Source organism: Arvicola amphibius, chromosome 13 (assembly GCF_903992535.2).
Source record: "Arvicola amphibius chromosome 13, mArvAmp1.2, whole genome shotgun sequence".
NCBI lineage: Eukaryota > Metazoa > Chordata > Mammalia > Rodentia > Cricetidae > Arvicola > Arvicola amphibius.
The window spans coordinates 2,269,912-2,283,710 of NC_052059.1; positions in this window are offsets into that span (position 1 = coordinate 2,269,912).

Below are 13,799 nucleotides of genomic sequence, written 5' to 3' on the forward strand. Positions count from 1 at the left end.
GGGTCCTTCTTTATCATTAACAATTAAGAACACGCCTCTCAGCCTTGCTTTTAGGACAATCTGATGAAGGTGTTTTCTCAGTAGAGGTTCCCTTTCCCACTTGACTCTAGCTTGTTATCAAGATGACAACAAGAACAAACAAACAAAAACCAACCAGGACATTAGTCATCACTAAAAAGGACTGGCCATTACTGCACACCACATCCTGAAGACTCTCTTATACAGGATGGGAAAGAGTACAGTCCTGGTAGGCTGCAAACGCTAACCTTAGTCACATGACTTCCCCCCCCCCCCCCACCTCCCGGGACAGGACCTCACTATGTAGTCCTGGACTGCCTGGAACTCAGTATAAGCAGGCTGGATTCAAATTCATAAAGAACTGCCTGCCTCTGCTTCCCAAGTGCTAGGATTAAATGCATGCACCACCACCACCGCAGCCGACAACACGCTAATGTGATAGACTTGACAACCAGAGAGCAGATAAGGAGTTCTTGTAATGAGTCTTTCTCTGTCCCGCTAGGCAGCTCCCAAGTAATGACTAAGAGACTTATTAATTATGAAAGCTTGACCTTTAGCTTAGGCTTGTTTTTAACTAGTTCTTATAACTTAAATCAACCCATATTAATTTTTATTAATCTATGTTCTACCATGTGGCTTTTACCTTTATCCCATTCTGTGTGTCCAACTCATTCTGCATCTCCTTTGCACCAAGGTTCATCTCCTCCTTCCTCTCTCCATGTCCAGAAGTCCCACCTCGACCTCCCGCCTAGCTATGGCCTGTTCACCTCTTTATTACACCAGTCACAGCAATACATCTCCACACAGTGTACAAATATCCCACAACATTTACCCTTTTTGTCTAAACAAAAGTAAAGGTTTTAACACTAATACAGTAAGACTATGTATAATAAGAACAATTATCAAGTAAGAATTACATTTATAATGTCTAGTCCATTTGTATTTGGCAAATTTGGAGAAATTACTTTATATCTATCCTATTTTGGTTAGTCAAAAGTTTTGTACCTAATTTACCTTCTATCCTAACTTGCATTACCAACTCAAATCTATCTTTTTAGTCTTAATTTTTTTTAGATAAACAACTTAAGCTTTTAAATCTCTCAACCTTACTAAATACTTTATACCTCTTTTGTGTGTTTCTCTTCTGAATTTGGTAACAAGGAAAACTGTATCACTGTCTAGTTTTTAACCCCATCAAAGACCCCAGAGGAATACCCGAGAGAACATCAGGTGCAAAGCAAGCAGTTTCCAAACTAAGAAATGACAAAGACATCTTGTAGTAGGAGCTGCTTGTTCATTTCTGACACCCAGCCCCAAAATAACCGCACAGAAACTGTATTAATTAAATCACTGCTTGGCCAATTAGCTCTAGCTTCTTTTTTATTTTTTTATAAAAGGACTGTGTATTCTAAATCCAAAAACTCAATAATAACCAATTACTTAGTTTTAAAATTTACAGTTCCTGGTTATGAAGACCACAATACTTTATGCATCTTCCAAGCTGGCAGACAGTATCTTTCAATTAACCATGGGTGGTGTCGTCTTCTATAAAATCTTTGGCCATCTCTTCTGTGATCACATCAATGTGACTGACCTTATTTCTGAACTTTACACCATAGAATTTGTTAGCTGACTCCAGCAGTTCAGGCCTAAAAGTAGTGGTGATAAACTGGGCATGCACAGCTAGTTCCATGATCATATCTGACACAGCTTCTCTGTGCTGAGCCTACAATGCTTGGTCAATCTCACTGAACAAGTAAAAAGAAGCAGGGTCACATTTCTGAATGGCAAGATCAGAGCGAGGGCCACCAGGGAGCTGCTGCATTTCTCTCCTTTCTCCTCGCTTTCCTGTGAACGACGCCCTGATTGCGACTCAGGCAAACGGGTTGACTGACAGAACACTGCTCTGTGAGCCATTAGTTCTAGCTTCTTATTGGCTAACTCTTACATCTTAATTTAATCTATTTCTAGTAATCTGTGTATCGCCACGAGGCTGTGGCTTACCAGGTAAAGTTCTGTCCAGCTCCAGTGGGGCTACATGGCATCTCCTGACTCCACCTCCTTTCTCACAGCATTTAGTTTTTCCCACCTAGTTCTGTTCTACCCTAGTTTCTTTATTAACTAATCATATTCACAGCATAAAGAGGGGAATCCCACATCACCTCCTCTTTTCTGCCTAAATAAAAAGGAAGTTCTTAACTTTAACATAGTAAAATTGAATATAACAAAACAGGTATGAAACAAGAATTACAGTTACAATATTTATATCTACTTTATCTTTTATCATAACTGAGGAAAACTATAACTATCTATTCTTCAACTCCATCAAAGACTCCAGAAGGACAGACTATTACCTATGTTAACAGGCAGTGCATTGTAATCACAGTTACTTTCCATTCATGACTTGGCCAAGCTATTTATAATACAAGACTTGACTTCTTAGGATAGGATAATTATTGAAATATTTATCGCGTTTCTTGCTTGACATTATTTATGCTGGTTGTAATTCTAATTTTTATACTTGATATTTGTTCTCATTGTATATAATTTTGTATTAGGCTTAAAACTCTCTTATTTAAACAAAAAGGGGAGGTGCTGTAGAAAAATCCTCCAGTTAGTAGTCTTTAAGTTACCTGTCCACTTGGGCGTGGCCTCTTATACTATAATTGTTGTTGTAAAGTGCACGCTTTCTCTCTCTTCCAGCTGCTAGATTCCCTGTTTCAGCAGAGGACTGTGATCTGGGAGTCTACCCCTAAATAAATGACCCTTTATTATATTAAATTCTGAGCTAGTGTGGGTTTCTTTTTAGCTTCCCTCTTCAACATCTGGCTGTCTGGACAGTCACCCAAGGTTCCTCTGACAAACTTTCTTGTGAAGCAGGAATTTTGAAAGACTGTCCTACCAAAGTTTGATAATCACTTTTATTTGTGTCCTGCTTTTACAGTTTGGACAGCATACTGTCATTAATCAAGTCAAGGGCAATTTTCTTGCCCAAGTGGCTAGTTGCCACAATAAAAGCAAACTTCATATGGAGTTGATGCCGACCATCCTTCTCTGAAGTAGATCGGTGCTGCCATGAGCAGACGTGTCTTACTGTCACACAAATCCTTAGGTCATTAAAATATTTTAAATGCCATATTCTGTAGGTCTCCGAAGTGTAAGAAGATCATCTGTCTATCTAAAATACATCTGTTTGACCTTGAAAACATACCTAACATGGCCACAAATTTATTTGATGTCTAATTTTTAAATGAGCTGCCCAGGTACAATACCTTAAACAAGAGTAGAAACATATATATGTATGTCTATACACACACACAAATAACATTAAATTTGTATTGGTATACAAAATCTATACCAATGTAAAATATTTGAGATTAATAGTTGCTTTTTAGTTTATAGTAGATAATAATATACCCTTTATCCTAACATTTCTTTTCTTTTCTTTTCTTTTTTTGTTTTGTTTTGCTTTTCGAGACAGGGTTTCTCTGTAGCTTTGGAGCTTGTCCTGGAACTAGCTCTTGTAGAACAGGTTGGTCTTGAACTCACAGAGATCCCAAGTGCTGGGATAAAGGCGTCACTGCCAAGCTATCCTAACATTTCTATATCCCTCTTTTTTTCTTTCAGAAAGAGATCCTTGAATCTAACCTCCATTGCTTAGTTTCCTCCCTTACCAAGGCCAGTAACAATTTGTTACCAACCCCCGAAATGATACAAACATACACATCCCACCAAACAACCAAAACCACACACTCCACCTCTTGGAAATGTGGGCATCTTATTCTTAAAATTGCTTCCTGCTGCTTGGAAACTATGGAATCTTTAGGGGATCCTGAGAAAACTGGCTGTATTATGTTTAGTTTAGTCTTCGTGTGATGGGAAAGTGTAGAACTTACCTGAAGTCTTGGCTGGAGAGATAGTCTGTGGGGCGGACTATCTCAGCCAGCAGCTTTGAAGCTGTTCTGGATGAAGAGTCCTGGGGAAACTGCAACAGAGGCGTCTGAGAGGCTGGGTCACCTGCCACTTGTGTTCACTGCTGTCTGGTTTTTTTTTGTTCTGAGAACACGAACTTTAAAGATAACACATACCTGTATTAACACAAGCATGGGCTGTGCAGTGTACAGAAGTCAGCTAAAGATGAATTTTTTTTGTTCTATGCTTGAAGAGGTAAAAGGCATCTGATCTGTTATCTTTTAAATCTGTCTGGACTGTATAACCCAACCTCTATCCCTGCCACATGAAAGAACAGCATATATCAGTCATGAGGATTCTGTAGCCAACATTTATCATATTTCATCCAGTCTCAGGGCTGTTCCCGTGTTGAGGGGTCAGTTTACACATCACCTGTCCTGTAGTCTTTCTTGGCTTTTCCCCTCCATCTGAAGCCAAGATCCTCAGGAGGTCTCCCCCAATCAAATTTGATCTTTATTAATTTTGAAGAGAACCATAACTTTTTGTTTCCTATGAAAACAAAGGCATAACCTCTCCCTCAGCATAACATATTTTTTACTTCCATTTTGAAGTTAAGACATCCTTAAAATATATAAAATAATTTAGCAGTTTCCATAATCCAATGTCTCCCAAAGGCTATTGGTTTTTTATTCACTAGCATTCAAAAAGTCAGAATCAACAAAACAACATACAGGCTCCAGACACCCCGTGTATTTCCCATCCTTAGATGGCTTATTTTTCTATATTACTTACTCTCTCTTTAAAGACTTTATTTAGGGAGGGAGGGGGGAGGAGGAGGGAAGGAGATGGAAATTTTTAAATATAAAAAAAAATAAACCATGAGAAAAAAAATAAAAAATAAAAAAAAATAAATAAAAAAATAAATAAATAAAAAAAAAAAAAGAAAAAAAAGACTTTATTTATTTTGGTTTTTTGAGACAGGGTTTCTCTGCAGTTTTGAAACCTGTCCTGGAACTAGCTCTTGTAAACCAGGCTGGCCTTGAACTCAGAGATCCGCCTGTCTCTGCCTCCCGAGTGCTGGGATTAAAGGTGTGCGCCACCACTGCCTGGCTATTTTTAAAGTATTTTTTCTTATTTATTTATTTATTTATTTATTTATTTATTTATTTATTTATTTTTTGGTTTTTTTTGAGACAGGGTTTCCCTGTAGTTTCTAGAGCCTGTCCTGGAACTAGCTCTTGTAGACCAGGCTGGCCTTGAACTCAGAGATCCGCCTGCCTCTGCCTCCCGAGTGCTGGGATTAAAGGTGTGCACCACCACCGCCTGGCTATTTTTAAAGTATTTTTTCTATGACTGTCTACACCCATTTGCTTTCTTTTTTCTTCATCATCTAAGCGCACTTTTAAACATACTGAACCTTTTTTAGAGTTTCCTGTGTCTGGATCTAGCTTTTCTAGCACCTGCAGTGTTCTTTGACTACGTGAGACAAATCTTAAAGTGCTATGTCAGCCACCACGTGGCTCGGCTTAGCACGTGGTGCTGGCAGCTGGCTCTATATGTCATCAAGCACTGGCCTGCCTGAGAGACTGCAGGACTAGGAATCCACATGCAGCTCCTTCTCTGGAACTTTTCTTAGCTTTCTCAGGCCCTATGTTTGGATATTCAAGACTCCATGTTGAGCATGTAACATATGTAAGGAGTCTTTCTCTGTCTCGCCAGCCAGTTCCCATGTAATGACCAGACACTTATTATTAATTACAAAAGTTTGGCCTTTAGCTCAGGCTTGTTTTTAATTAGCTCTTGCAACTTAAATTAACCCATATTTTATTAATCTACATTCTATCATGAGTTCTCACTGACAGATATAACTACTTATAAAGGGACAGCCATGGGCACTATTCTTGGTGATAGTACTGCTATTATGTAAGCAGATGTGGATACGGAAAATATTAATCTTTGTATGTGTTAAGACTTGGACAAAGACATTTTATAGCTGGCTATGGAGGTATTTGATGCGGGGTTCCCCTCTGTATGCTGTGAATTCCATTGGTTAATAAAAACGCTGCTTTCAGCCAATGGCTTAACAGAGTAAAGCCAGGCAGGAAATCTGAATAGAGATGTAGAGAGAGTAGGCGGAGCCAGGGAGAGGCATTTAGTCACTGGAGGAGAAAGACGCCTGTGTGCTGATACTGGCAAACCACAAGCCTCATGGTAAAATATGAAATAATTGAAATGGGTTAATTTAAGATATAGGAGTTAGCCAAAAATCCACTTAAGTGATCGGCAGTGTTGTAATTAATACAGTTCTAGGGCTTATTTCTGATCTGGGCATCCAGGAACGAAGACGCAGTCTCCATTAACAGGTACTGACTTGTAGAAAGAAGCAGCGGGGCTGTGTCCCGCCACCCGGCTAGCTTTGCCCAAAATAATTACACGGAAACTGTATTCTTTTAAACACTGCCTGGCCCATTATCTGTAGCCTCTTATTGGTTAATTCTCATATCTTCCTTTAACCCATATTTAGTAATCCGTGTAGCACCACGAGGGGTGGCTTACCAGGAGAGATCTTAACCTGCGTCCATCTTGGAGAGGAGAAGCATGGCGACTGCCTATGGCGACTGCCTGAAGCTTCTCCCCAACTCTGCTTCCTTTTTCCCACAATTTTGTTCTGTCTACTCCACCTACCTAATTTTCTATCCTATTAAAGGGCCAAGGCAGTTTCTTTATTAGCCAATGAAATTAACACATAGACACTCCTCCATCACTGACTTTATAATCCCAGCACTGGGGAGGCTGGAGCAAAAGCATGAGTTCAAGAGTAGCCACATGAGAAAACTGTCTCAGAAATAGAGACGCTTAAAAGTCAAAAAATACATAAATGCATATAAAAGACTGGAAGACCACATATGTGAAAACATTCAGACAATTTTTTTTTTTTGGCTCTGCTAGGGACCAAGCGCAGAGCCTTGTGCATGCTAGGCATCAAGCGCAGAGCCTTGTGCATGCTAGGCAAGAGTTCTACCCCTGGACCACAGTGCAGCCATGACAGAGTTATTTCTGGCCATCAAACAAAGGTGATTTTCTCTGTGCTAAAAAACAGTGAACCTAGCCCTCCCTGGTAAAGAGATCTTATACAGATAGCTAATATGCGTGTCTTTTTGCATATGTGCACATGCAAGTGTATCTTACTATAGGAAGCTTGAATCATGCCTGTGATTTTATCAATTCAGCTTTTGCAAATAATAGAGTATCTCTGTGTTCTTGGAAAGGTTGTTTCTTTTGCAGTTACGAGGATCACAGAGCTCTCATCTCTGGACACTTTGGGCTTCGTTATGGGCCAGAGGGTAGACGACACCAGCCCTGGCTGTGACTTTGCATCTGTCATTAGCATCCATTACCGCGCAAGCATGATGATGCGATCGAAGACTAAGTACCTGATTCTCGCTCCTCTCAACCCCTGTGTGTAGTTAATACTCTCATCAAGTATTAAGCATCAGGAGGCTTCCAGAGGCCCCAGGAGTGGCACTGGCCTATTTGATTTCGCTTTGTGAAAGAAATCAGAGTTATATTAGATGCAGTAGACAAATTGTTGTACTCAGAGACGTAGAGGAAAGCCTTAAGTCAAATTTATCGGGCTGATTTCAGCTTTCACGACTGAAGTCTGAGATTCTGAGGGTAAACCTCTTCTGCAGACCAGCTACCCCAGCTACCACTCACTTCCAGGGTCCCACCTCCCCTTTCAGTCAGGACCACCAGCAGAAAGGGAGGCCACAGGCACTGGACAGGCCCTCGGTGCTCTCAGAGCCACAGCTACCAGCAGACCTCTGACTGCAGTCTGGAGTTTGGTGGTGAGTATGCTGTGCCCTGGAGGGCAAGGCTGTTACCACAGGAGGCTCTGACACGCACTTCAGATTTCTGAGAGGGGTTTGCCTTTGGTTCCCAGTAATAGTTCCAGAACTCAAAACGAAACCAAACAATTTGTGTGCTGAAACTCCACAGCCCTCCAAATAGATGCATAAGCAAATGCACAGAAAGTGGCAGAAGGGAAGGCACCACTTCGTGAAAACAGGGAGCAAGGGAACCCCTAAATTTGCCAGAAATCTTAAGGTTTTTAATTTTTAAGATTACATCTGTATGTATGTAGGGATGGGGGCACATCCTGACAGGTCTGTAGAGCTCAAAGGACAACTTGCAGAAGTCACGTCTCTTCTCCCATCATGTGAGTTCCAGGGGTGGTGACAGAACTCAGCAGGCTTTACCTGCAGGTACCTTTACCTGCTCAGCTACCTTCCTGAGTCGTCTGAGGTGCCCTGGTTCCTTTCTGGCTGCGCTCCAACCTGGCTGGGTAATTTATAAACCAGTTTATCGGACTCGTCATTCTAGCACCCGGAGGCCCAGAACAGGTGTCAGGTGTCTGTTCAGGGTCTCCACGTTCTGCCATCACATGGCGGAAGAGCAAGGAAATGAGACAGGTAAGGAAGAGTGGAGCCCACTCCCCTGGTATCTAACCCACTCCAGGTATAGGACAGAGGTCTTGTGATCCTGATGCCCCTTAAACAGCCTACTTCTTGATACCGCTACAAAAGCAACTCCTTTTCAGCATGAGCTGATGGCGATATTAAAGTCAGAACATATTCAGACGGATTTGACAGAGGTCCCAGGGATGCAGTTACACGTGATTTACTGAACTACTGACTTGTGAAGGAAAAAAGAGGGACAGAAAGTTCAGTGAGTAGGGGGTCTCAGACGATACATAGCAACAGCCTCTGTCTTAGTTACTGTTCTGTTGCTGTGATGAGACCCGTGACCAGGTAACTTAGCGAACATGTGGGCTCACAGTTTCAGAGGGTTCAAGCCCATGACAGGGAGCAGGCAGCAGGCAGCAGCCATGGCACTGGAGCAGTAACTGAGAGCCCGTATGTGGATCAGCAAACAGGAAGACGCAGAGCACACTGGAAATGGCTTCGTCTCTTTAAACCTCAAAGCCCACCTTCAGTGACCTCCTCCAACAAGGCCGCACCTCCGGATCCTTCCCAAACAGTCTCATCACATGGGGACAAAGTACCCCAAAACATGAGCCTATGGGGGCCATTCTCATCCAAACCACTACAAGACGGTGGCATGTCCCTTTAATCCCAGCACTTGGGAGGCTGAGCCAGGTGGATCTCTGTGAGTTTGAGGCCAGCTGATCTAGACTGAGTTCCAGGCCAGCCAGAGCTACACAGTGAGGCACTGTCTTAAAAAAAAAAAAACCCACAAAGCAACCAGCTCCCCAGGGAGAGCACTGAATAGGAAGGTAGCTTGAAATTTTGGAAAAGAAGCATATGCGATGCTGCGGCTGGAAGTGACGGTCTAGAGGCGCCCACGCAGCTGCCAGGCGGGATTATAGCTGTTCTTCTTCCCGAGTGAATGCAGAGTAGAAACATCTGGAAACGAACCCTGCAGAACCTGGAGATGGGGTCCCAGCTGGGACCAATGCAGGCAGGACTCGGACTCAGAGCAGTTCCCACCCGTGTCACGTCTGGATTTCAGGTGAAGGGTCAGGGGAGGCTACGAGGCTGCCTGAGAAAAAAACCCTGCTCAACCTGAGTCCTCCCTAGGCCGGCGGCAGCGTCTCCTGATCTAGAAAGCACCGTGAAGGAACAAGCTTAGGTTCACGAGTGCCTGTGGAGGAGGAGGAGAGGCGAAGACACGGCTCGGTGTCTCTGAGGAAGTCAGGCAGGGCGACGGTACGTCGGCATAACAAACCCCACAGGAAGTGCAAAGTGAAACAGAGAGTTGGTAGCAGAATGATCCCGAGCATCTGCGAAGATTTTAGAGGGCTCAGTCGCTGGGCGACTCCGTGAAGTCTTTGTGTGGCCAAGGCGTGTAGAGGCTTTGGCTTGAGGACCCGAAGCCGTGGCCACTGGGACCAGACACAGCCCTGACGGTGGAGAGTCACAAAGACGACAAGAAATGGGAAAGGACACTTGGTGCGAATCAGTGAGGGTGCGAGTTCAGATCCCCAAGGCCCAGGAGAAAGCAGGGTGTGGCTGCAAGTGCCTGCGATCCCAGTGCTCGGGAGGACGGGCGGAGGATTGCTTGGGTTTGCTCTCTGCCAGCACGACTTAGAACTTCAGGTTTAGTGAGGGATCCATCTCAAGGGATTAAAGCAAGGAGTGATGGAGAAGGACATTTGGTGGCTCCTCTGGACTCTGACACAAGTGTGCCAAGTCACACACAAATTTAAGTTCTAAGAGCAGTGTGGAGCTTTCTGTTTGCCAAAACCATTTGCTTTCTTCAATGAATTTATCAATGAACTCTTGGGGTAGTAGTTTCTTGTAGCAAGCTTTCCTGTTGGACTCCCTTTGAACCACCAGCCCACATGATATGGAGATTTCTTATTAATTACGAAAGCTTGGGATTTTTCCCAATGAGTGCTTATAACTTAACCCACATTTTTAAAAATCTATGTTCTGCCATGTGGTTCGTTACCTCTTCTTAGTACGGTACATCTGACTTGCTCCAAGTCTGCAGGCAAAATTGTGCATCTAGAAGCCTCGTCCCAGTTCCCCTCTCTCTTCCCAGAAGTCTGCGTATTCACTTCTGCCTTGCTATTGGCCACTTAGCACTTTATTAAAGCAATCAGAAGGTGCCTTAGGTAGAGACACATTTTTATGGTATAAACAAATATTCTGCAACCATTCTTGCTTTGTAGCCTCAGCTGTTTCCTGACTCCTGGGCTCACATGATCCTCCTGTCTCAGCCTTTCAAGCCTTGAACTGCAGGTGCCTGCCACCGTGCCCATTCATTTAATTCGCTTCTGAGTTCTTTGCATGGATCTGTTCAGTACTAAACTGAAGGGAAATTTCCTAAGTTTGAGGATGTCCTCACATCAGCTCAGAACAGGACTGGGGCTCCCAGCAGAGTGGTGGACACAGAGCTAATAGGCCCCCTTTTATATACAACCTATCAGCTCAGAGAACACTGTTGAAGAAATGACTTGGACGTAGACTCAGAATGTCTACAAGCTGTATTGGGCATTATCACTTATTGCGATAATGTGCTGGCTTGGTGTCGCCGTGACAAAATACGCATCTAATCAACTCAGGAGAGAAAGGTTTATCCTGGCTCACAGTTCTGGAGGGTCCAGCTGTGGTCGCTGGGTCTCGTGGCTGTGGGACTGCACTGAGGCGGAATGTCACTACAAGGAGTTCATGGTGGAAGAAAGCTGCGTATGTCACACTGGCTAGGAAGCAGAAGGAGAAAAAGACATGGCTGGGGATAAAATATATCCTCCAAAGTCACCCCCCTGCCAAGGATCTACTTTCTCAAGGTAGGCCCTGTTTCCTTGTTTCCACCACCTTCCAAAAATGCCACAAAATAATTTATGAGTCCATCAGTGGATTAACCTACTGATTGGGCCCTAACACAATCAGCCTTAATACCACCAACACCTGGGGAGAAAGCCTTTAACACATGAGCATTTGGTGTTAATTTATAGCCAAACCATGAGAGCCATTTAAAGGATTTCAAAAAACAAGCAACACATTTATGGATGTCTCTTACAAAGGCAACTCTAGGAGCTCAGCCATTAAGAATTCCAGCTGCTCTTGGAGAGGAACTGGGCTTGGTTCCCAGCAACCAACACAATGGCTAACAACCATTTGTAAGTCTAGTTCCGGGAGAGTCAATGTTCTCTTCTGGCCTCCACAGATATCAGGCATGTATATGGTGCACAAACATGAATGCAGGAGAAATATCCACACATGTAAAATAAAAATAAGTAACAAATCCTTAAAAAGTTATAACAGTTTTATTAGTAGCCATCCAAAACTTGGAAGCAGCAAGGTGTCTCATGCTAGATGAATGGACAAGCAAATTACAGCTGTCCATAAAAAGGAATGTTACCTAGCAACAAAGAGAAATGACCCATTGAGTTGTGCGAAGACAAGGAGGAAAACCTCAAACCTGTGGTACTGAGTGAGAGAAGCCAACCTGCAAAGGCTGCATCTGGAATGAATCTCACTAAACGACACTGTGGGGACGGCAGAGTCACCATCTTGTACGATGTAAAGTGAGTCCTAATGAAATGACAGGAGAATGCTCTCGCATTCTCTGTGAAGCTTTGTCACTTGCACTGGCTTAATAAAATGCTGACTGGCCAGTAGTCAGGCAGGAGGTATAGACAGACTAGGAGAATTCTAGGAAGAAGGCAGCAAAGACAGAGTCACCAGCCAGATGCAGAGGAAGCAAGATAAGAATGTTTCACCGAGAAAACGTACCAAGCCACATGGCTAAACAAAGACAAGAATTATGGGTTAATTTAAGTTAATAGTAAGCCTGAGCTAAAAGGCCAAACAGTTTATAATCAGTGTAAGCCTTTGTGTTTTTCTTTGAGACTGAACGGCCACAGGACCGGATGGGACAGAAACTTCAGTCTAGAGACTCTAGTAAGAGGATGTGGCTGGGGAGATGGCTCGGTAGCTAAGAGCACTGGCTGCTCTTCCAGAGGACCTGGGTTTGATACCCAGCACCACATGTCACAGTCCAGGTCCAGGGGATCCAAAGTCCTCTTCTGGCCTCTATCAGTATGCATGATGTGCTGCACAGACATATATTCGGGCAAAAGCTTACACACATAAAATAAAAATAAACAAAATACCCCAAAAATTAAAAGAAAGAATATGTGCCTATGCTTCATCCACTGTAAGAAACAAGTCACACTTCTGCAAGCAGCCAGTGAGAGGTTAGCCGGAAAGGCTGGCTGTTTTTCTCAGCAAACCAAAAACGGCTCCTAAAATGATAAACAAATAAAATAAAGTTTCAACGCTGGAAAGACGGCTCAGAAGAGAAAAGTACTTGCTACTATGCCTGACAACCTGAGTTCCAGTCTTGGAGCTCACACAGTGGAAGGAGAGAACCAACTCCCACAGATTGTCCTCTGACCTCGGCACGCATGTGATGGCGCACATCCCTGGTGCAGGAGAATGGCTGTATTCTGTCAATCATGTTTTAAATAAATGCTGATTGGCCAGTAGCCAGGCAGGAAGTATAGGCGGGACAACCAGACAGGAAGTAGAGGGGGGCAATGAGGAGTATTCTGGAAAGAAGGAAGCTCTTCCCCAGTCCTGCCCAGACACGGAAGAAGGAAGATGTGACCTACCCTGCCGAAAAAGGTACCAAGCCACGTGACTAACATATACTAGAATAATAGGTTAATATAAGTTATAAGAGCTAATACGAAGCCTGAGCTAATGGGCCAATCAGTTTATAACTTATGGAGATGTCTGTGTGATTTTCTCTGGGACTAAACAGCTGGGGGACCAGGCAGAACAGAAACCCCAACAAGTAGGCCCTCATGTTAAACATCCCAACAAATAAATTAATGTGAAAAATAGTCTAAAAAGAGAATTTCCATAATCTAAGAACAAATGTCTCTGTGCCACTTCCCAAAGTGGGTGTGGGTTAGTCACCCCAAAGAACAACCAGATCAGAGCCCAGCTGCCCAAGACTGGCACTTGGTGACAAGATGTGGACAGAGAAGGAGCCTTGCACAGACTCTGCCACTCCTAGAGCTCACTGCCACTGACATGGTGGCTGGGCCTGAACTCTCTGTGTGCGTCCCAGTCCCAAGGCTGCCCAGCTCTCCATAGCCCTGACCACTCAAGGATGTCTAGGAAGATGAGGAGGGGAGGTGAAGAAGAGGAGAGAGAGAGGAGCACATGAAAGGACTGAGGGAAGCCATAAGATGCAGAGCCTGCATGGGAAGACTCGGGGATGAGGAAAAAAGCAATTCATCCACACAGAATCTGTCAGGTCCATGCTGCAGGGTGATGAGAATTTACCCAAATCAAGGGAGGCTGTGGTCTTCTCTGTTCTAGCTCTGA